The sequence below is a fragment of the Natrix helvetica genome (assembly GCF_964273705.1).
Source record: "Natrix helvetica genome assembly, chromosome: 1".
In the NCBI taxonomy this organism is placed as follows: Eukaryota; Metazoa; Chordata; class Lepidosauria; order Squamata; family Natricidae; genus Natrix; species Natrix helvetica.
Window position 1 is genome coordinate 277,913,693 of NC_138548.1, and position 24,131 is coordinate 277,937,823.

Sequence of the window (24,131 nt, forward strand, 5' to 3'; positions counted from 1 at the left end):
TAATGATTTTTTTTAAAATAGCAAACAATTTTAGCACTTTGAATGATCATTTGTATGAGCATGCACTTTGCATTCTAACTTTCTTTTTACTTGTTCCCAAAGCTAAGGAATTTGAATAAAAAGAAAACCTAATAGAAAAATGCAGACAGGCTGGGTCCTAGTAACATATTTTTTTTTAATGCAAATGTAATGAAAAGGCATTGCATTCCTTCCAATTCACATTGCTGTATCTCAGGATCAAGGTTCATTTGCATTCTATTGCAAGACTCAGTTTGGTTATGTGTGAACCAGGGATAGCACAAAAAAATAAAACACAGAATAGGAAGTAGGGAAATTATTCATTCAACTTTTTTTTGGTTCCCCATCAGCTGTCATTATCTCCCAATAAAATACTCTATCTTGGATCTGGGGAAAGTGTTAGCAGTCGGGGGTGGTCCCCTTTCATTGTATAAGAAAGGCCTTCCAAGTAATTGACAGGGTTTTTAATGGAGGTCATGGAACACATCCAACCACAATTTTTAGAAAAAAATATATTTTTCACCTCCTCTATGGACAGGAACACATGCTATGGTATTAGCAGTTTCCTTTTTGAAAAGTATATTTTGCATTCTTTTTTGCACCCTACCTTGGGGAAAATAAGAAAGACTAAGTAATATTTTTTTTTAAATCTTAAACATTTAAGAGACCTAATGGAAAAAAAAACAACTTTATTTTCAAGTAGTGCAGTTCCAGGGTTGAAAGCATAAAGACAAGCTCCCAGGACAACGTGAAAGTTAGTAAAGTTCTGCAAACTCAAGAGAACATTTTGTTTCCCCCCCTCCCCCAAGATTTAAAGAATTTGATCATTGGAACTGACAGGTAATTTTGTTTCTTCAGCTGTGTAACCATAGATAAATACATTTCAATGATCCATAAAAAAGAGCTAGTCAGCAACAGGGAAATTATTATTCCTATCCTATCACCCATTTTGTTTAAAAAGAACTATGGCACAAATAAGTAAGTATGCTTAAGGTGACAGTCCTAAAGGATCAAATCTGTATAAGCATAGTAACTTTTGCTACTGCTATTGCCATTGCCAGACCTTCTAATACCAGTACTTACTGCTGCTAATGTAAAATGTAGTAGTAGTAACATCTATGACCAACTGCTAAAATATTACAATTCTTTTCCTATAATTCATTGCTTTTGCAATTAATTGTATATTATAAAATATTACAGATTTTTGATTTTCCTTCTTCAAAAATAAAACTGGAAACAGAAGTAGATATCCCCAGAAAATAGTCCCCATCCAACACCCAAAATTCCTGAATCTATTCTCATCTTTAAAAATCTAATTTTTAAAAAATGACCCCAGATGCAGCCCCCTATGGTGAAATCCTTATCTTTCCTGTGATGCCATCTGTGCCCCCTAACTATGTGGAGGAATGAGTGTCATCGCCAGCTGGGGGGAAGATGCCAAATCCTGTTTCAGGTATTGCCTTGCAGAATTTGTCAAAAGTTGACAATGTTGACAAAGTTGACAATTATAAGCTTTAATGTAGGAAGGGAAGGGGTTACTAAAACCATGTGAACTAATAATATTAACTCAAAAACTTTACATCTAATAATAATATAACTGGTTTAATTGTATTTAGATGTGATTGAATTACATTTCATTTTTGACCTGGTCCTGCCTACTTTTGGTTTCTGGTAATGTTCAAAGGCCATGTTGTCTCCAAGTGAAGGTAGTGTACCTTGAGGTAAAAGACTAGGAAATTCCTAATTCCTAGTTATATTGTATATAAGTAGAGCTAAAGAGGTTTTGGGGGACATCAGTTTAGCATACAATCCCCATTTTCATCATCCCCGATGAACAGCTTCATGTAGAAATTTTTTCATGTTTATCATGAAGATCATGGAAAGGGACTAAAGCATATATATTCCCTATGTTCTAGGATTGGGCATTGTCAGACCTAAAACAAGAATGACATATGATGATTCTTTCAAACTGAGTTATTTATTGTTTCAAACCAATGGACAGTATCTTGCCAGACTGAACGCTCTATATCTGCATGTACACAGAGAACTATCAGGGATGGGCTGCTTTCACTCTCTTTCTCTCACACTTAATATATGGACTGAGCTGCCTTTTACTCTGCAATGCACCTACTCCCTCCTGGGAATCCACCTCCTTACTTCCATCACAGGCATGATGAAGAAAGGGCAACTGTTATTATGTCAAACATGGCCACTGCAGTGGTGGGTTGAAGGCAGTACACCCCGGTACGGGAGTACCGGTGCCTGCCTGGAGCACCAGGTACCATTCCGGTACAATGCTCCGGAGAGTCCACCTGCCTGCCCGAGCTCCTTACCTGTATTTGAGCTCTTTGGTGCTTCCACATACGCGCACGGAGTGCACAGTGCCTGCACAATGCTCCGCCGAGCAGCTGGAGTGTCGCGGAGGCTCACGGAGGCATCGCAAGAGGTAAAGATGTGTACGCTGTGCACGTTCATGTGGTGGATGCCAGGCTCCGTTGCAACCGTACCGGTTGCAATGGGATCTGGAACCCACCACTGGGCCACTGTGATGTCACACTGATGTTGAATGTCAAAATCGAGGAGGAAAACCTCGCCAAAACTATGAGGTTTCTATTTTTGTCTGTTACCTGTGTCTACCTCACTACTTTACCTTAAACAACTGTATTATGTTCTGGCAGTACTGTTGCTTAAATGGATAACACTTTTCAAACTAAGCTGATATGTAGTCTGTTTTTACATTGAAGCTACACAGAATCATATTAAAGTCAGTACTTTTTTCAATTTAATGCTTGCAGATTGAGACTGCTGCCACTTACTTTACTATGGAGCTTAATTATTACCATTATAAATATCCTATAACTATTATCCAAACATTTAGGCTCATGAGACAGACTGTTTTCCTTTAAAAGATTTAGGAAAGATATTTGAGCAAGGCCTATGGTTTCTAAGGGAAAGTTACCATTTCTAAAGAAGTTAAGTAAATATAATAATATTCAAAATCTTTTATGGTGTTTTTAAAAACACCATGAAAATATAATAAAATTCAAAACCTTTTATGGTGCTCTGCAGTTGAATGCAAAGAAATAGCTTAATAGAACATTGATAAAAATGCCTTTCTAGTCAGTTGTGTGACTTTTTTGTGAGAATATTTTGGAATAATGAAATGCTAGTAATATGTATCCTTTTGGTAGGCTTCATGATTATTATTATTTTTCAAATGAGGCTTCTTCATCAGTTCAACACCATATTTTTCATATAAAATTTCATTCATTTTTTTTAGATAGTGGTAATATTTTATGTGATACCTAAAATATTCCTCATTATATTTCTCATGATACCATGTAATTTTGTTTACAAAATTACAAGAAAAAAGGATCCACAAAAATAAAGTATTTCCAGGAGGCAGGGCAGATGATACGACATGTAATCTTTTGGACCTAAACTCTCCCATAGAGACGGTGATAGAGAAAGGCACGTCCTGCTGATCTCAGGGACATTGCAAAGTCCCTGATTGATCCAGGAGAAGTTCTGTTTTCCGGCAACAGAGAAACAGCCATTAAGCTGCAGAAGGTTGGGACAGCCCCTGAATGGAAGAAAAGCAGGAGAGAGTGTGTGTGGTGAGATAAATTTTTACTATTAGAGAAGAGAACACCCAAAAAGACTTAGAGTAAAATTAAAATTGAAGACAGAAGAGAGTAAGTGGCGAATTTAGCCTGAATTTAACTTAGTGTGTTATCCTTTTTTTAATTTTGTTTTTTTTTAATGGATGGAATTTATACAAATGCCTCTTACTTTTTAAATTGGACTGGTTTCTTTTTTCCTTCTATTTTTCTTCTTTTTTCATATTGGTGGATTATGAATTTCTTTCTTTTCTTTTTTCAACACTCGGATGGATTGTTTCTTTTTAAGCATTTTTTTCTTAAGTTTGGAATTTAAAGAGAGGGGTAAAAGCAGAGGGAAAAGAAGTAACATTGCCACTTAGAGGCTGGAGGTTTGGAAACATTGTTTTTTTTAATTCCCTTTGAACATCTGATTTATATCCTATACTTCAAGGCTCCTGGTTTGTTTATTGAAAGGGATAATGGGAAGAGTACGGATGGTTTATGCAGGTGCTCTTCTGGAGTACAACCAATAGCTGGACTTGAGTGAAGAGAAAGCCTTGACTTGAAAGATTATTGTGAACTTGTTTGAAATTTAACAAAAAAGCCTTGGATGTTTTAGTGGCAGTGTTTATAACCTGGAAGAATGGCACAACATGAAGAAGGAAAAGAACTAACATTACAAATGATTATGCTAGAAATTCAAAAGGTACAAATGGATACAGAGAATATTGAAAAGAGAGTGGAGAATATGGAACAAAAAACAGAAAAAAAATAGAGGGAAGAGTTGAGAATATTTACAAAATGATGATGAAATTTGAGGATAGAGTTCAAAAAATTGAAAAAAAGCGATACGAAAATTGTTGATATTGACAGCAAATTGAGCATGGTTGGAAATGACAGGAGTGGAATGTTGAAAGGATAGATTAACAAACTGGAACTCTATCTCAACCCTCAAAACATAGAAGAAGAAAAGGGAGAAAATCTGGCAGAAACAATGAGAGAAATTCTGGCAGAAGCATCGGTGATAACTGAAGGCAAGCTGATGGAAGGAACAGATGGAGGGTTTTGAGTCTTTACAAAATATGCCATGAACAACAAGGTGCCAAGAGAAGTCCAAATAAGATTTATCAAAAAAACAATTAGAACACAAATATTACAAATGGCAAGAGATATAGGATTGCACTACTACTGGAAGGACACAGGATGATGAAATGAAATGTTATAATAAAAATTAAGTTAAACTTAGTTAAATTTAGAGTATTATGTATGAAATAAAGTAATAATTGTTATAGTCAAATAAATGATTAATAATGATAATAATGCATATATATATACACTAGATTGATAATATGAAATTTTACACAAATTGTAAGTGAGGACTATGGAGAGGATATTGAAAAGCTCTGTTATAAAAGATAAACAATTCTATATAGAATAAAATATAAAGATGTAATACTATTGGATGATTTCAGGATGATGTAATGAAATGCCATAATATAAATTTATTTTAAATTTAGAATACTTTGCATAAAAAGGATTAATAATAGCTATAGTCAAATGAATGTTTAATAATCACAATAATTGTATACATATATATTAGACTGATATGAGACTTTATGTAAATTGCAAGTGAAGACTATTGTGAGGAGGCACAAAGGTTTTGTAACCAATTGACACACTTTAAGTAATTGGAGGAGGGTTTTTATACTCTGTGGGTGTTTATGTTTGTTTGTTTTATGTTTGTTTAAAAATAAAAAACTTTTAATAACAAAAGAAATAATATATTTCCCAGAGTAATGTTAAGATTCCTACATACAAAATTGCCTTACATCAGCCTAAGGCCTTCTTTAATAGTTTAATTAGCTAGTTATGTAATTAAATTTGTTAATATTCAGTTGTCTTTGTGCACAAACCCACTGTGCAGGGTAGGTGGCCTTAGTTAAAATTAAAGATTTCATTCACTCAAGCTATGATATTATATAGTTTTATTATGATATCATTGTCCACTATCCACAGAACATAATTAGAGGTGAAAAACACAGTTGCAGATGTCTGGAAAAGCAGAGACCTTGTGAATATGGGCTAACAGTTTGCAGCCTCTCTACACAGTTTCATATTTGTGCCATCATCTGCATCTGGTTAGGAGTGTTACTTGGAACCCTGACATCTGGCTTAAAGTCATAAAGAGATGATGAGTCACAGTTTCTGGTGAAATGCGGCATCTTTTATAGCAATATATTCTTTAGAAAGATGTGGAGGGTTAAGAACAGTACTAAAATTTTAAAATATTTTTTAAGCTGCATTCTTGTTGGGATCTATCCACGATCCTGAAAGACCTCATATATACAATAGCAGAGTTGGAAGGGACCTTGGAGGTCTTCTAGTCCAACCCCCTGCCTAGGCAGGAAACCCTATATCAGACAAATGGCTATCCAACATCTTTTTAAAGACTTCCACTGTTGGGGCATTCACAACTTCTGGCGGCAAGCTGTTCCACTGATAAATTGTTCTGACTGTCAGGAAGTTTCTCCTCAGTTCTAAGTTGCTTCTCTCCTTGATTAGTTTCCACCCATTGCTTCTTGTTCTACCCTCAGGTGCCTTGGAAAATAGTTTGACTCCCTCTTCTTTGTGGCAACCCCTGAGATATTGGAATACTGCTATCATGTCTCCCCTAGTCCTTCTTTCTATTAAACTAGACATACCCAGTTCCTGCAACCGTTCTTCATGTGTTTTTTTTTTTAAAGTTTTATTGGTTTTTACAAGTATTTTGGGGAAAAGGGTACATAAGTGTGGAGAAAAAATTTGACAGCTACATCATACGGAAGGTGGTGCTTCCCCGGGATCTTACATCTCTCTCTTATTTTATATATATCAAAATATCATTATTACATACATATTAGCAGTTTAAGTTTACTTCAAATTCTTTAAGATCTTCAGTCATACTTTATATCACTTCTAACCATTTCATTATATTAACAATTACAATATACTTTTAATTCATTTCTGTGACCTAAGTCTCATTGCTGCCTCCTCTCCCCTGTCTGTTGGCTGAGCCATGGCTCCTCCCCCCTTCATATCTTGTGCACTGTCTCTTGTTTCGTCTAGAAGGTTCTTGTGTTTTTCCATGAAGGCTTCTGCCTCCGCCACTATATTAATTCTCACTCTACCACCCTCCCAGAAAATCAGCAAGCCTTCTGGAACAACCCATCTGAACCAGATATTTTTTTCATACAATTTTTTAGTTAGAAAGAAGAACTTCTTCCTCTTATCTCTTATTCTTTTTGGTATCTGTTTCAAAATGGTTATTTCTTTATCCTTATATCTTAAAGGTTCCCCCCTTTGAGCCCCTAGAACCTCATCTCTTGTAGTCTTTCTAAAAAATTTAACATGAACTTCCCTTGGAACATTGTGTGTTCTAGTATATGCTGAGTTGATTCTATATGTCAGATCAATATCCCACCCTAACTGTTGTTTATCTCTTTTAATATAATCTGCTAGCATTGCTATCATAGTCTCCCTTAAATCTTCACCCTCTATTTCAGGTATATTTTGAAATCTAAGAAAGAAAGACATCCTTTCAAATTCAATTTTTTCCATGACGTTCTCAAACCCAAGATTTTTTTTTGTAAAGCCTTCACCTCTTCTCCCACCCCCACAGCACCCTCCTCCGGGGCATTTAATTTCTGACTATTTTGTAAAGTCTGTTGTTGATTTTCTCTGAGTTCTTCCTTTAAGTCCGCCAACTGCTTTTTTATTTCGTCCTCTCCCTTTAAGAGTGTCTGGAACATTTGCTGGAACATTTCTTGAGACTGCTGTTCCCCCTCGGAAGCTTTAGGTTGTAAGAAGGAAGATAGTTGTGTTTGTTGGGGAACAGGACTTGAGACAGAAGAAGATGGAGCCGAGGCTGGTTTAGGAAGGGGGGCCTTTTTCACAGGTATTGCAGAAGTCAGAGAAAAGTTATAAGTCTAGACAGAAAAAATGGCGTCTGCAGAAGTGCGCCGTCAAGGGGGATCCACAGGCAGGCAAAGTCCAATGTGGGATGTTAGTCTTTCAATACAGCTCCCCTCCAGTTGTAGTCAATTTTTCCCAATCCAAGGAAGATTGTACAAAGAGATTCCTCTAGGGTTCACTGGGGTTTTGTAATTCCAACCCAGAAGATTTTTCAAAGACGACAGTTCATTTGTAACGGCAGTAAAAATGGGGGAAGAAACGCCATTTTGGCTTAGCCCTCTCAAGGGATCGGGAGCAACCATTCAAAAAGTTTCCATTCATAGTTTATTAGGTCAGCTCATTTTCCTTCTTTCACAATTGTTCAAAGAAGTCATTATCCCATTGCTTGAAAGAAGTGAATATCAAAAGGGTTTTCCCCCAGTTCTCTCTCTCTCCTCTGAGAGTGAGATCGTATAAAGCTGCTTTTCTGAGAGGGGAGGGGGAGAAAAAAACCCCTCTCCAATCTTAACACTTTACCAAGATCAAAGAGTCTTAGAAAGACTGCTAATCCTTATTTACTTAGTTGTTCAATAAGCAAGAAAAAGACCCCGGGGGAACTCCCCCCTCACCGCATTTCTGCTGTTGCCTTCACGTACAGCATTTTCTTCCGATCTCCTCAGGACGAAGGCGCACGTGGCATGCGCACCCCCCAAATACCTCCCGGTGCCTATGGCAAAGCTGGCAGCCCCCCTGCGTCCGCCGCCGCTCCAGGGGGCTCCAGCAAGCCACTCCCTTGGCAGGACGCCCCTACAAGGCACCCTATGCCCCCCCCCCCCCGAGTAGGGGGGAGACCACCAGGACGGCGAGCGGCAGAAAACATGTCCGTCGTCCACAGAAACCGGAAGTGGAATCCTCCGTTCTTCATATGTTTCAGTCTCCAGTCCCCTAATCATCTTTGATGCTCTTCTCTGCACTCTTTATAGAGTCTCCACATCTTTTCTACATCATGGCGACGAAAACTGAATGCAGTATTCCAAGTGTGGCCTTACCAAGGCATTATAAAGTGGTATTAACACTTCACGTGATCTTGATTCTATCCCTCTGTTGATGCAGTGTAGAACTGTGTTGGCTTTTTTGGCAGCTGGTGCACACTGCTGGCTCATATTTAAATGGTTGTCCACTAGAACTCCAAGATCTCTTTCATAGGTACTACTGTTGAGCAAGGTACCACCTATACTGCACCTGTGCATTCCGTTTTTGTTGCCTAAATGTAGAACCTTACTCTTACCTATTTCTAATCAATCATGTATTGGGAATCTTGTTCAGATGCAGGGTGTTTTCTCATTCCAGGCCTATAGGAAATAAATTGAGAAAATCTGCCAAATGCAATTAGATAATTCTAGTGCATGATAGGCCCATGCATGCAAAATTTGACAAGCTTCTAACCTCAAATCTTTCTGAATAGTCAAGCAATATGGATACAAAGCTGACATAAATTGTAAATTGGGAAGTCATGCCCCATAAGCTTTCTCCATAAAGGTAGTCCTTGATTTACAATAGGTTTCTTAGCAATTATTCAAAGTTATGATGGACCTTCCTAGGGCTACTTATGACTCAGATTTGAAGTTCCATCACCTTTCCTCCATGCCCACAATTACATAATTCCATTTTGGCCACTTGGCAACCAACCTACATTTATGGCCATTTACAGACTCCCATGGTCAAATGACAGTGATTTATGAGCCCTCCCCCCCTCAAAATTGGCATTTAAAAATGCTCATGGCAGTCACTGGTTTCCTTAAAGACTTTGGTCTTCACTTAATAACCAAAAGATTGTAAAATGAGGTATGGTCACATGGTGACTTGCCTAACAATTGGTACAACTTACGATTCTAATATCAGGCTCAATTATGGTCATATGTCACAGACACTTGAGAGAATATAAGGTTATTATTTAACTGGAAATATAAATTAATAAAGCCTACCTACTGGAATTATTCCTGTTTCCTGCTCACATCCTCCCTTGCTACAGTAAGATTTCCCAGTTTGTCTTCAACGTGTGTTTGACATGCCAACTTTGACTGACAATACTAAGCATTATTTTACATTTTAAAGGAATATTAAACTAATTATTAAAATGAAATGAACTGCACTTGTATGTTTTTCAACACTTCATAAAATGTCTAGTTGGATTAGGCTAAACTAGCAATATGGGGAATTTGCAGAAGACCCATTTGAAATGTTGCATAATTTATATGGATCATCATGAAAATGACAGGACATATAAATCGGCCAGGGTTTTGTTGAGATCCATCAGTAATTAAATTAGCTTTAGCACAATTTTTATGCAAGAATGGAACGCTGGCAGACTGAGTTAGCATAATATTAATTAGGATAAGGCTCATGAGAAAGTACTACATATCCTTATTCCTTTTATCAGTAGATAACTACCTGTGTTGCCATTGGTTGAGGAAAAGGGCAGAAGTCTATCTCAGGAAGAAGGTGGCTCCTTGAAGCTGGGGGGGGGGGGGAATTCAAGCACTATCTGCTATGTCCCAGATGCCTACAAAATGCCACAGGTAGAAAATATATTTAAACTATTAATATACAGCTGAAGTGAATAAGTCATCCACAGACTTATGGGACACCATCACCACTGCTCTACATATTGCACTGAGCCACCTTGAGAAATCTGGGAATTATGTCAGAATGCTTTTTATAGACTATAGCTCGGCCTTTAACACCATCTTACCAGGAATTCTCATTGAAAAGTTGATTGACCTGAATTTCCCTCCCCTCACTTGTGACTGGGTCAAAGACTTCCTGACGGATCATCCACAAATAGTAAGGATTGGGTCCTTTACATCTTCTATGCTGAAGCTCAGCACAGGCTCCCCTCAGGGCTGTGTGCTCAGTCCCTACCTGTACTCGCTGTATACATATGACTGCATATTCTCTGATTCATCCAATATCATAATAAAGTTTGCAGACGACACAACAGTGCTGGATCTCATAAGTGGAGGGGACGAATCAGCATACAGGGAAGAAGTCCAGAAGGTATCCGCATGGTGCTCAAGAAACAACTTACAACTAAATACTAGTAAGACAAAGGAGATGGTGCTAGATTTCCAGAAGCACAGAGAGGAGCCTGCCCCACTGTATATCGAGGGGGGCTGTGTGGAGAGGGTTTCCTCTTTTAAATTCTTGGGAGTGCTTATTAGTCAAGATCTCACCTGGAAAAACAACACGTCTCTGGTGATTGGAAAGGCCCAACAGAGACTTCATTTCCTTAGAGTCCTGCGAAAAAATCAGGTGGAACAATGGCTGATGATCTCTTTCTATCAGTCCACCATAGAAAGTGTCCTCACATATTGTGTTACAGTATGGTATGCTGGTTTAACAGCTGTGAGGCAGAAGGGAAAATAGTATAAAAGGTGGGAATAAAATGAAATGAGAAAAATGCTATACAATGCAGAGGTCAATTTGCTGAACATGCTGCAACTTGCTTCTTACTTACGAAAAGAACTTGCTTAATGTAACCTATAGCTGAGTGACCTATGTACTAGATAAATTCCTGTAACTGAACATGGCATGTGCAGGGGTGGTAGACTAAAGGTAACAGATGGTGGAAGATAAGACCCATATATGGAATTATAGCAAATTCATCAGTTATTGAACTTCCCTTTTTTGGTAGACTTCTCCCTCTCCTTGTTATGCTGTGATAAACAACAAACATAGTATAGCGGCCAGGCGTAGCCAGGCTTGCAAAATGTATAAAAGTAACACCCTGGGCGTAACCCCGGGGTTCAGAATTTGTCATGTTAATGCTCTGAACCATTGTGCAAATAAACCTGAGTTCTCCAACCCTCTGTGCTCTTGTGTCCTGAATTGGTAACAAGATTTGCTGCAACAGCTGCATACAGGAAGGCCCTACAGAGAGTGATCAATTCGCTGTAGAAGAAACCATTGGTTGCCCTCTGACACCACTGGATGACATTGCCAGATCTCGCTCTTTAGCAGAGTAAGGAAGATACTCAGAGATGATTCACACCCTGGTCAGTGTGTCTTTGCACTTCTACCATCAGGCAGAAGACACCAAAGTATAGCCAGCTGAACAAACAGGTTTAAAGATAGTTTCTTTGCGTGGGCTGTGAGACTTTTAAATACAACCACAATCACTCCATGCACACACTAGTTTTTTTTTCTTTTTCTTTCTTTTTTCGTTTCTGTTATAATTTTGCACCAGTGAGGTTAAAACCAATTTTGTTGTATTTAAGTACAATGACAATAAAGATTATACTTATACTTACTTATACTTATATTTAGAAATGTGTACTTATTGCTAGTCTGGCTTTTAAATATCAGCTAGAAAGATTACATATTTAATGCAAGGAGAACACTGATGAAATGGCATCTTAAAGAGGGCAATCCAATCTTAAAACAGCATGCTTCAGAACTGGATACTCATTGTCCTTTCATTGTACTTTCATTGTCCAGCTTTATCCTCACAACCAGATTCTACATAAACAAAAACAAACAAAAATACTCCTTTGCTTCCTTATCCATAGGACCATCACATGGTTTGGCACCATTAATATTCACTTTAAAGAATAGTGGAAAAGTCTTCAACATAACACAGTGCAGATTGTGGCATTACCTCACAGAAGAAACCAGGGAAGAGCAGGGACCAGGAGCCCATCTCCCCTATTCTTGAAACTGCTAAAATACTGTGATATTTATTCTCAACAAAGGCAGAAAGATAGAATTGAAAAGATCATGGAAATAATTCACTTCCATCTTCCAATTCATTATTAATTGACTGACCCTAGAAAGCAATTGCATATGGTTCAATAATATCCTCTCTCCTTCTTCTGGCTGTCACTCTGGCATTACCATATAAAGAAAAGCAAAGAAAATGCTACTTTATGAAAGTTAAGTCAGTTCTCATCACATCAAAATAAATCCTATTTTGCATTGGAGGACCATAACCTCTTCTAAATCCACTCACTTTTATTCATCCGAATCCTATGCATATCTCTGGTTTTCTCTCTACCAGATATCATTGTGTGGTATCAATTACCTCACACTGAGACAGGCCTTCAGTCCACTCTCGTAGCAGTTTTCCAAAACTTTCCACAGAAGTTTTGTCCACCCATTATTTAAGATGTAAAGGATTGAACTTAGGATACTCTTGCTCTTTTCCATTGATCCACATCTCCATAACTATAGTTTTATAATGACTATATACCCAACAATTCTGTAGCAAAGTTCTAATGCACCATCCGAAGAATTCCCCTGATAAATAGTTCAGAATCACAGAGTTTAAAAGGGCCATTGGGGGCTAATATGGTATATTATGTAAATGTTATGTTGTTTCTGAATTAGAAAATAATATGTACATCATTTAATGTTGGATTTTCTCTTTAAATTAATAGTTACCACAAATAATTAAGGTGGAATGAGGTAAATAGGTTTGAATTACTAAGAACAACAACAAAATGAAACTATGGATTAAGCAAATTCTTGATCATAGGCTAACTCAAAGCCAATGGGGTATTCATATTACAAAAGTCTTTCTTAGTAATATAAATGATTTGCAACTACATTAGATTAGCACATAATTAGCTGGATCTGGAAGGAACATGACTAACTGGGTGAATGTAATAAAATTCAATATACTGGAACAGAGAAATATAGTCACTTCTATTTGCAAAGTGATTATCTAAAATGTTAGGTAGATATTGGAAGACAGAAAGACCAAAACCGTCTGAGACAATTTGGAGAAGTGAAATGAACTATGTTTTTTGGGACAAGTGCCAGACAACATTATAGCTTTCTACAATTTCATTTAACATTAATAAAATAAATGGAATACTTAAGTGAAAAACTACTTGAGATGCGTTTCAAACCCATTACAGTAGGATGTTTTCCTTAAATTATTATGCTGAATCTTTGCAAAACAACAGACATTACAGGTATCTTTGCCATAGGCATTGCTGTAAAATGAATAGTCATTAACTAAAAACGTGTTATACTTCCAAATGAATGAACAAAAGCAATTTCTGCACCCACAATCTATATGAAGATGATGAACACAAACTGAAATAGTGGCATTTTGCATTTGTTGGTTACCCAGAATTATTCTTCAAATCATAATTTATAACTTGATAATAAAAGAGGGAGTTTATTTAATTTTAGGACTCTGGCTCAGTGACTGAAACTGCATGCTCATCTAAGAAAATGTGGAAGAAGTTTTAAAACTGTCATGCTCATAATAACTTGGGTTATTATGTGGGCCCATGTAATTAGGAATTTCCTCTAAAATCTATTAAATAGTACAGTTTGCCAGAATGCTTTAGCCAAATTAGAAATATAGAACAATTATTTAATCTTTGTCAATTTAACAACATTTTCTGGAGAGAGAGATTCATTTGTTGCAGCAACATACATATACCCAAACAGCACCCAAAAAATCTTGTGTCATCCAGGAGTTTGATTTTGAGCGGCGCAAGGTTGACTCAGCCTTCTATCCTTCCCAGATCAGTAAAATGAGAACCCAGATTTTTGGGGACAATATGCTGACTCTATAAGCCGCTTAGAGAGGAGCTGTAAAGCACTGTGAAGTGGTATATAAACCTAAGTGCTATTGCTATTTCCATCTTTAAGATCCAAAAACTGCATAAAAGATTGTCGCTTATTTTTTTTCTGACATATTGACTAAGGGAAGTGTGAAAGGACAGGCTAATATTTTATGGGAAATTAAATTCTCTTTAATAGTTAATAGATAGGTTAATTAAATTGACCTTCCTCCCACACACTCATATATTAACTGTATTATTTAATTTAGTTGGACGTGGATCTGTTGAATTTTTGTTGGGATAATTACCATGAGTAAGCAGAATTTTGGGAAAACATGTCTTGTACAGATAAAATGTTCATAATTTTATTAAGAGAAACTCTATGAATGAACAAATGAATGAAGATGCTATACTAATATTGCCTGAATGCATTCATTCCCAATCAAAGATTGCCCTAAATAAAAACTGGGCACAGGAACTCTGACTTGCAAATTCATCATAATATTTAGGACAGAATAAAGTCTATTTATAACATCTTATGTCAAATAGAATGGGTGGTTTTATTATTGCATTTTAGTTTCTTTAGATTTTAAAACATGAGTAGAAATTAGAATGAACTGTATTCTCAACCTAACTGAGCTTTACATTATTGAATTTGCATACTTTTTATAAATGTTATATTTTATTAACGTAATATTAATAGTGGTTAAATATGGAAAGGCTATATTTTGGTAGGCATATCAATCAAAATTTTGACAACCATAATATGGAAAAAAATAAATCAAATAAATCAGGATAATTCTTTGTTGCCATCTAGTAGTTGCCATTTGCAATTTTTGTCATTTTAATTTCTTTTTCATTTTATGATGTAATCCCTTTATTTGGGGTATAAAGGAATAAGTACAAATATGACAAATATATAAAATTCTTTGACACAAAAATTATTCTCTCACACACAAAAGTCTAAAAGATAGATCCTTCCAGAACTGCATGGATCCTTTTTATTTTTACAGCTGAATTTACAGTATGATTATTGAGGCTCATTCCATACAGCTGGTTGTGGCATATAATTTAATTAAGTTTTCAAGTAATGTCATAAATAAAGAAAGTTGATGAGGAGCTGTGCTTTGAATCCATGGTTTATGCCTAAAAAGTGTCAGATCAGTGGGTGTTTGGTTAGATCCCATGGAAAATCAAGGTAAGTATTAGGAATACTTTCTTTGGATTCATCTATGCATCACAGTGATATTAGAAAGCTTTGTATCTGTGATTGTGATGATCATTCTCTGGAGCCCAATCAGAATTATGAATGCACAATGATTTTAGATTGTTAGTATATTATCAAGATCCACATGGATCCATGGATTTCTTTTTATGAAGAAAACTTCAAACCCATATAATGACCTTTCTTTCAAGCACATTCAAAATCTCCAAAACAAAAGTTCATTTTTGATTCATTCATTCACATTACTCTTTCCTTCAAACACACACACACACACACACACACAGTATCATCAAAAAGGGCTTTGACATAAATGTGGGTGAAAGTGGAACGAAAGGAACATGGAACATGGAATTTGATGAATTGGAGGTCTACCCCAAATTTCAAGATACAGAACAAGAAAAAGGGGTAATGATGATGGATTTAAGAAGAGACTTTTTTCAGAAACACGGTTGACATCCAAAGACAAGCTAATTTTAATAACAACTGGTGGGCAACGAGATTACCTGAGAGATCCTTCAAGCAACAAAGTGCGGAGAGAAATCTATAAAAACCTTGTGAAGGAAATAAAAAGAAGATTGACACCACAATTGGCAAGAGAGATAAGACTGTTTTGCTATTGGAAAGATACAGGTTGAAAATGAAAGTTGATAATAAAAAATTAGTTAATTTTTGGTTGATTAATAAGTAGGAAATTAGGAATTTTTAGATTGTTTTAGATAGTTATTAAATGTTTATTCTTCAAAAAATAATTAACTATAATAAAAATAATGAAATGATAATGGATATATTATCCATTAAATTTCTTTTACTAGTTTGCATATATATATATGCTGGTTTTGTTGTATTCGGGTCTTTTCCCGTGTAAAGTTGAGATTGTCTTTGCAACGTTTCGGCAGGATCGCACCTGCCATCTTCAAGCGTAGGCTCAAAATGTGGGCTTAAAATGGGAACGGAGCTGCCGTCTTTCTGTAAGTCTTGGTGGGAGGGGATGGGGTGCTGGCTTTGTTTCAGTAAGTGGAATGATTGGTTGTGTGGTTGTATCATGATTGGTAGATTGGTGCTGATTGGTGCAGGCTGCGTGTGCATTGTTGTTTTGTATTATAACGGCTTGGGTGGTGGGTGGTGTTCGTTTGTTGGCTAGGGCTGGTTTCCAGATGTTTGGTAGGCGGGAGGTATCATCACGTTTGTTCATGCTGTGGGGGTGTTTCTCTATTTCAATGGCTTCCATGATTATTCTCTTGTGGAGGTGTTCTGTTTTGGAGATTAACCTGGCTCCTTCAAAGTTGATTTCATGTCCTGTAGCTTTAAGGTGCTGGAAAAGGGAAGAAGTTTTTTCTTTTTTTCTTACTGCGTTTTTGTGTTCTGTGATGCGTGCATTTATTCTCCTGTTTGTTTGTCCTATGTATATTGCTGGGCAGATTTTGCATGGTATTTCGTAGACTCCTTGGTTTTCTAGCTGGATTTTGTCTTTGGGGTTTCTTAAGATGTTGGCTATTTTTTGATCAGTGGTGAAGGCTGTCCTGATATTGTGCTTGTGGAGAATTTTGCTGATTTTATCTGCGGTGTCTTTGATGTAAGGGAGGAGGGCGATGCCATTGTCCTGTTCTGTGTCTTGGTTTTTTGGGGGAGTCTCCTTTTGGATTAGGTTGGTGATTGTTTTTCTTTGGAATCCATTGGAGATTAATACATTTGTGAGTTTGTGTAATTCAGTTTTCAGGTGGTCTTTGTCAGCTAGGCGTTTGGTTCTGGAGATGAGGGTCTTGGCTACAGAGTTGATCTGTGCAGGGTGGTGATGGGATTGTGCATTTAAGTAGCAGTTGGTGTGTGTTTTTTTTCTGGTAGATGGTGTGTCCTAGGGAGCCATTGGGTTTTTTGTAGATTAGGACATCCAGAAAGGGAAGTTGGTTGTTTGCTTCTATTTCCATGGTGAATTGTATTTTGGGATGTAGGTTGTTGAGATGTGTGAGGAAGTTGTCCAGTTTTTCTTTTCCATGTGGCCAAATCACGAAAGTGTCATCAACATATCTAAGCCAGAGTTTGGGTTTGTGTTCAGATTTGTCTAAGGCATTGGTTTCAAAGTGTTCCATGTATAAGTTTGCAATGACAGGTGAGAGGGGTGATCCCATGGGTGCTCCTTCTATCTGTTTGTATCTTTGTCCATTATGGATGAAGTATGTGTTGGTTAGGCAGTGGTTGGTCAGGTCCAGGATGTGTTTAGGGGGGTTGTGTTTTTTCTGGATGGCTGTCAAGGCTTCTTTTATGGGCACTTGGGTGAAGAGGGATATGACGTCGAAACTCACAAGTAGGTCACTGGGTTGTAAGTTTTGTTTCTTTATTGTTTCTATGAAGTGGAGTGAGTTTTGTACGTGTGAGGTGATGGATTCTGCGTAGGGTTGGAGTTGTTTGGCGAGGAATTTGGCAAGGTTCTGTAGAGGTGAGCCTATGGAGCTGACTATGGATCTGAGTGGTGTTCCTTCTTTGTGTATCTTGGGGAGTCCATAGAGTTTGGGGCATCTGGAAGATTTCTCTCTGGGGATGATTCTTTGCTGGATCTCTTCACTGATGGCAGAGGCTTTTATTTTGGATTTGGTGGTTTTTTCCAGGTAGGTGGTGGGGTCTGTATTTATAGGTTTGTAAGCAGGGTCTTGGAGTAGGTTGGATAGTTTGGCTTGGTAGTCAGATGTGTTCATCACCACTGTGGCGTTTCCTTTGTCTGCTGGGAGAATGATTATGTTGTTGTCTTTCCTCACAACCAATCATTCCACTTACTGAAACAAAGCCAGCACCCCATCCCCTCCCACCAAGACTTACAGAAAGACGGCAGCTCCGTTCCCATTTTAAGCCCACATTTTGAGCCTACGCTTGAAGATGGCAGGTGCGATCCTGCCGAAACGTTGCAAAGACAATCTCAACTTTACACGGGAAAAGACCCGAATACAACAAAACCAGCATACCTACACCCGTGAAAATCTACGAATATATATATATATATATATATATATATATATATATATATATATATATATATATATATATATATATATATATATATATATATATATATATATATATATATATATATATATATATATATATATATATATATATATATATATATGCAAACTAGTAAAAGAAATTTCGATATAAATTGCAAATTGCGATCTGGGAAAAAGACATAAATTTTATTAACACATTTTTATTTAGGTCTTGTCATAAAGGTGTAATGTATTTTTGGTTTTGACGAGAGGAGGTGGGATATAAATAGTAAATGATTTTTAGCCAATTATAATAACAACAAGGAAATGTCAATGGATATTGTTTAGTGATGTATACATGCTCTGGTATTGGTAAAAGCAACTTGGATATAAACTCTAAATAGCGAGTTAGGGAGAAAAAAGGGGGGGGAAGGTTCAGAAATTTTATTAATTGACTTTTACTTGTAGTTGTGTCTTTAAGTATGAATAATTTGAGGTAAAAGCAGGTTAAAAGAGGTTTAAATAATTGTAGTCAAATGAGAATTGTGGTATATTGATAGTAAGACGTACTTTTGATTATATACTTTTGATTTAAAGTGTATAATCTAATATGAACTATAAATAATGACTGTGGAAGAAATACACAAAAGTTTTTTGAAACCAATCAACACGCTTTCTATAAGATGTAATGAAGGATTAGTCTTTTTTTGTGTTTTGGTTTAATTAAAATTCAAAAAAATGGCTTTGACAATAATTGTTTTGGAATTTATATTCTGCAATATATATCTGAGAACTAGATTGGTGTAGTAGCATCTCTCTCTCTCTCTCTCTCTCTCTCTCTCTCTCTCTCTCTCTCTCTCTCTCTCTCTCCTCCCTCCCTCCCTCCCTCCCTCCCTCCCTCCCTCCCTCCCCCCTCTCTCTTAAGGAGTAAGTCCCATTGCCTTCAATGATTCTTTCTTCCAAGTAAATATCTTACACATTGCTAGTTTCTCAGACTTTATTGATTTATGTATTATTTTTATTTATATACTGTGGCTTATACGGTGGTCCCATCCAATAGGACTTATCCAATCCAACAGAGCTTGTCAAAGATCGAAAGCAGAATCTATTATTTTCTCCTTTCACATCATGCTGAAAGATTGGCTAAAAACAGGATTAAAAAAAATAAAGTAGAAGCTGAGAAAATAGAGGCTAAGAGACACTAGATAGGTACATTATACAACAAGGAAAACAGGCATTTATTAGCACTTCCCCTATAAATGGATAGCTGAAGGCAATCAAATCTGTTTTCAAAAATTTTATTCAACTCTGGACAAGCAATCCTTCTGTCTATCGCTAAAGGTAGTTTTCTTATTTTCTATATCAGCTTTTCCCATTAAAGTTTCATAAATAAGATAAATTCAAAAGGGCTTGGCTAAAGAATAGCTCAGAGGTAAAGCCTTTGCAATTATTTGTTTTTTTCCTCTTCCTTTTGTTCCAGTGCTTTCTAATTTAGCTCTAATGTAATTTCTTTTGTTTCTTCCCTTATACTGACAGCTTATTTCAGATAAGTGGAGGACAATTGTATTGGCCAAAAACCCCAAAAACAAATTAAATTACAAATTTCTATGTAACTAATTTTGTCAAAAATGTAAGCTTTTGTGAATTGTAAAATCCGTCTTGCTGGCTGAGACATTCAGTACTTTCTAACAACTGCAATAATTCACAATTAAGCAATCAGAATATCTGTTGCCCATCCAAATAGAAAAACAAGAATCTTACGTAGATGAAAAAAAAAAAAAGGAATAGCAGATGGCATGAAGCAGGAAGAAAGAGGGCCTAAAGAAACGCTATAGAGAATGAGACACAAGATGGGAAGGTTTGAAAATATCAGTAGAAGTACAAAAGAAGAGCTGAAGCATAATGGAGAGAACCTAAGAGAAACTGGTCGGAAAGGAAAGGACCTTATGGAGGTGAAGCAACCTTGAAAGGAGATGGGGCTTCAAACTTCAAGGGGCAGAAATTAAAAGAAGCTGCCGCAGCGGAAATCAAGGGATCTTGAAAAGGAAAAGGGGAAAATGGTGAAGATAACAGCATCTATTAGCCTGTTCTGAGGAAGAAAAGAAGGAAAATAGTTTAATTGTAATTGTGATTGGCCTTAGCCGATGAAGAAATGGGACAGCCAGGAAGACAGTGGCAACATCAACAAACACAGTTCCTTGTGTTTCCCTCCAATGCCAGCCCTTCTCTTCTATGTGTAAGCAGACCACTGTGTCAGTGTGTGTGGAGTGCCAAATGTAGGCAGATTTCTTCCTACAAAACCAGAGTTAATAATTGTGCCTGTCTTTCACATCAGTTACAATGGAAGCTTTATTCTGCAATTATCACAATGTTCTTGAGGATTTATTTTGATTTTACCAAACTGAGTGGCTAAAAACTCCCTGCTGCTCTTAATTTTGAAAATCTACATTCACTGGCCAGAAATAACAGGGAAGGATTGTTTCGCTTGTCAAAACAATATTGTTTTCCCATGTGGCATGCTGCTGAATTTTTAAAGTGCTGTTATCTTGCCCAGATTTTAAGCAATCTATTCTCAATTTAGGACACTTCTGAGAGTAATCCTTTACATCATGTAGATCAAACTCAAAAGTATAATTTTAACTTTCTGAACGGAATATCTCTTTTCTAAAAGAAAAAAAAAGTTATGATATATGCATGGCATGTTTTTAAAGACTGCATATGCTACAGTCTAGGACATATGTCTAGGAGTGAAGGGAGTTTGTTTAAACTAGAATAGTCTGCAACATTCTGGATGGCTGTCCAGCTGCTCTCCCATAGGGACACAATGGGAGATTTTTCTGGAATTTTCTTCTGAATTTCCCCAGCCTGATCTGGAAGATTTTTTATTTTAAATCTAATTTTTCCTCTGTTGGCTTCTCCTATCCTGTTCGCTCCTGTTTTTGGAGAGCCAACCTGCTGACAGAAAAACGGACGGGCAGGCAGAATTTCATGCCTCTTTATATAATTTCCTTCCACTGCTCTGTTGGAATACAAAGAATAAAAACGATAAAACATCATTTATAACCATGAAAGAAAAGTGGATGAGGATATGGTTGTGCGTCTCTAGGACAATTTAAGCCATATTTACTCCCAACATTTCCAGCTGACTCTAGAATATCATGGTGACAGCTGAATAGAGTTTTGGGAGACAAATTTCTGCCCTTGTTTTCCAGTATAGGAAGGTTGCATAAGGTAGCGATGAAGACAAATTTGTAGTGCATCAAGCAACCATGTATTTGCTTAATTGATGGTTTTTCTGAGAAGAACAGGCTGTTGAATCAGCAGGGGTGACCTACTTCTTGGACAATTGTACTACAACATCCCATATATCTCCCCTCTCCTAGACCTGAGAGGTCAGACAGGCATGCCTTTCCCATCCTTTGATTGTCAGGCTACAGGAGTTGGCAGCTTCACCGAGCACAGGCTCCTGCTGCTTATAATGAATGAGAGAGGCTGAAGGAAAATTCACGCCGCGAGGTCAGGAGTAAGAGAAAGACATACAAAGTAAGTAGTTGAGTAATTTCAAGTCTTATGGAGAAAAAAACCCCAAACAACAGGGAAGGAAGCAATTTAACAATCTTTACATTTACAAAATAGCTGATTTTCCCCACTGTAAAGATTTGCACTAACACTTGTTCCTGGCATTATGGTATATGCATATTTTAAGACGGGTTTCATTGGGAGTGTATCCTTTTTCAGTAGTTGACATGAACCTATGTCAATTTAGATTTTAAATGTGTAAAGCATGAAAATGCATGTTTCCTTAAAAAATAAAAATAAAGCAGTGGAAGTAATACTTTATTATTTAAACCAATCAGTGCATATAAAAGACAGAATAAGCATCTTATTAGGGAAGTGCATTCTTTATACATGAAAGAGCAGGTGGAAGGTTATGGGTTCATAAAGGTACCTGATCTCATCTTTCTACTCTTTCTTTCTTTCTTTCTTTCTTTCTTTCTTTCTTTCTTTCTTTCTTTCTTCTTTCTTTCTCTCCTTCCTTCCTTTCTTAATCCACCTTCTCATGGAATCTGCTTTCCAGAGAGGGCAGTTTTGTAGAAGTGGTAAGGTATGGGATGCAAATGATACAAGCATTTATGCATGAGGAAAATGATAACAAATCTCCTTCATTATCCAAGGTAGAATTTCTATGGTCCCTACCTCTTCATGCTGTGTGAGTGATCCTAGAGCAGAAATGCAATGGAAAAGGACACACTTCTCATCTTCATTAGGGGAATAGGTCTATTCTATAATAGCAGCACATTACATTTTTTTTGTTAAGTCCTAGTCTATAATCACCTATCAATGCAGGGTTCATTATATTTCCTCAAGTAATTCCCACTGCTTGATTAACTGGTCTTATTGCTAAAGACTTCTGCAAAACTCCCAGGACTCCTTGCCATGCAACTGTATTGTCACTTAATAAAAAGAAGGAATACACTGCATGCAAAAACTATTCATTTCCAAAGTGAAAATTAATTGGTAGCAGTTTACCTGATTATTTGCAGTAGACTTGATTATATGCCCTGCATAAAATGTTCCTTTTATGTAAATTGAACACATAGCAATGTTTTGATGTGCAGCTACACATGAAGTGATCCTTGTGAAGTACTGAACCAACACACATTGAATCAGTTTGCTGAACTTAGTGCAGCCACTTAGTGAATAAAATTAGAGGTAATGTTGAATTAAGTACTAGGAGGTAATGTTGAATTGTTAAAGAAGAAAGTCCTCACTGAAGACTTGGGAAACTGGACAAAGTGGTTGGTTCAGTGCTAGGCTCCCAACAGAAGTCAAAAGGATTCCAAAGCATTGTGATGATGTACTGCAGTATCTGCTGTAACCTCTGGGTATGTTATTGATGGAGATGCTCTTAGGTGGGAAGGGGATTCTGGTCATATACTGAATAGCAAATTTGAAAAACAATGTGCAATTGTCTATAACAAACCATCATTTTACTTGGTGATAGTTATCTAACTGAGGGGTCCCCAACAGGTGACCATGAGAGTATTGCAACCGGGTCACAGAAATGGCCAGTGTGTACGTGCAGATATGCATTCTTTCTTGGGTGAGCAATGTGTGAACGTATGCTCCAACTATGTGAGCAGGCTGGTCATACAAACAGAGCTGTGTGTGTATGTGCATGCTGGCTGGCCACTCGTGGATCAATCCCTTCCCCCCCTGCCCCTGGTTCGCAAAGCCAGAAATGTTGGGGAACACTGTTCTAACCTCTCATTTTAAGTCAGAGCTGGATAACTTGTAGCTCCAGAGTTCCATGATCATCTTATATGTCCACCCCAGGAATTAGGGCTGTTATGAGTCTGAATTCAGATTCTGCAAATTTGTTCCACTTCCAATAATTTGGATGCCATTCTCCCCTCCCCCATTTTGAGATGGAAAAGCCATGAAAATTGCAGTGAGCCCTGAAAGATAAGTCTTTATCTCCACAAAAAATAGAAAACACACACACGCGCGCGCACACACACACAGCCATTCCATTATAAATAACACAGACTGGTTTGTACTACATCATAATAATCAATATCCCCAACACAGGGGCTCCTATCCTAAGAAAGCAATAAAGACAGGTACAGTTAATCTATTTTTTTAAAAAAAATCCCTAAATTTGTCTTTTGTCAAAAGCACAAAACAGCCAGAAAAAATGCAACCTACTTTCTTCATTAGCCCTTCTTGATATTTATCTTCCGAAGACCATTTTTTAAATCAGATTCATAAGCAGCAACATATAGTCTGATTTCTTGACCCT

At 37.0% G+C, this 24,131-nt stretch overlaps 1 protein-coding gene across 2 annotated transcripts in view; it reads right to left on the minus strand.

Annotated features, from left to right (window-relative positions):
- The window catches only part of FSTL4 (follistatin like 4), a 520,328-nt gene that overhangs the window by 131,123 nt on the left and 365,074 nt on the right, over nt 1–24,131 (minus strand). The gene's annotated exons all lie outside the window — the stretch shown is intronic.